This window comes from Octodon degus, unplaced genomic scaffold, assembly GCF_000260255.1.
Source record: "Octodon degus isolate 3935 unplaced genomic scaffold, OctDeg1.0 scaffold00281, whole genome shotgun sequence".
NCBI classification, from domain to species: domain Eukaryota; kingdom Metazoa; phylum Chordata; class Mammalia; order Rodentia; family Octodontidae; genus Octodon; species Octodon degus.
Window position 1 is genome coordinate 360,203 of NW_004524857.1, and position 1,303 is coordinate 361,505.

The window sequence follows — 1,303 nt, forward strand, 5'->3', positions numbered from 1 at the left end:
AACCTTCTTCTAGGACACTGTATTGAAATAAAGGTTCTAAGAAGGTGAGAAATCTCTGCTATCCAAAGGTGAAATTTTAAGAAAGAAAAGACATCTACTAACAACTACTGTGTTTTGCCTCAAAAAATTTAAAGGCAATGTTTAGAAATAAATCCAAAAAATTTTTTTTCTGGGCCGGGGAGATGGCTCAGTGGAATAAGTGCTTCCCTGAAAAGCGCAAGGGCCTGAGTTCAATCCCCGGTTCCGAAAAAAGAAAAAAAAAAAGTTTTGTTTCTCCCTGTCACAGCCTTCCAGGGTGACCACATCAGCTTTTTGGAAGCCACCATGATAAAGAAACTGTGGCATACACAAACCTTCTGTCTTCATAAACTTTTAGCACCATCCCATAAGATTGTCTTAAGGCTGGAGAGTTCTGTCTAATTCTCCTGCTTCCCCAAGGAGAAGCTATGCCCAGTGGTAGCTTAAGATATGCTTGACCAGTGCAAATTTTATTAATGTCATTAATCTACTTCTAACAGACTTTGCTATTTATGAAGAGAGCATCAAAGCTCCAGAAAATAAACTACAAATAGCCCCACAATAGTAACAGGATGACATTTCAAAAGAAGGCATCAAAGAAAACGCACCAACAGTGATACTTTTTCCTAATGGTTCTGGAGGGATAATTAAGTTGTTTATCACCTTTGATGAGCATAACCCTAACACAGGTGTTCCCTGGAAACCAATTAAAAATACTTACAGCTGATAAAGAGTGCCTCTCAGCTCAACAAATTTACTAATAATTTGAATCCCATTTGGAAAAGAATCCTGTCAGGTCTTTTGACACCAAAAGGCAACTTTCACACTCATTTACACTTCAGTGCCCATAGTGATAAGTACACACAGGGTGTTTACTCAGCGTCCCTTGATCTCAAGAGAAGAGTGCTCCAGAAAGCTTCCCTTGGCTATTGAATGACAACTTTAGTTTCAAAGTATGAATTGTGTTTAGGAGCTTGGGATTTCCTTTGAAAGGAAATAGTCCAGGAGATGGCAGATGATAGATACCTTTGCCTAATTGTCAGGAAATAATGGTGCTTTGAATATCTTGGCCTCATTTCATAATTTTTCATTGGCACTAAGTTGATTATGTTTAGGACTCATGGAAGAAGGAAAGGAGCCTGTGTAAAAATCCTCATTTATAACTAGTGGCAAAAGCCTCTAGTTGGCAGTTTGGTGAGGATTTCCCTGATTCTTTTCCACTGAAAAGTTGTTCACCAAGCCCACAGGGCTGACCCGATGCATAGCTATTGAAGATTAAGCTGGC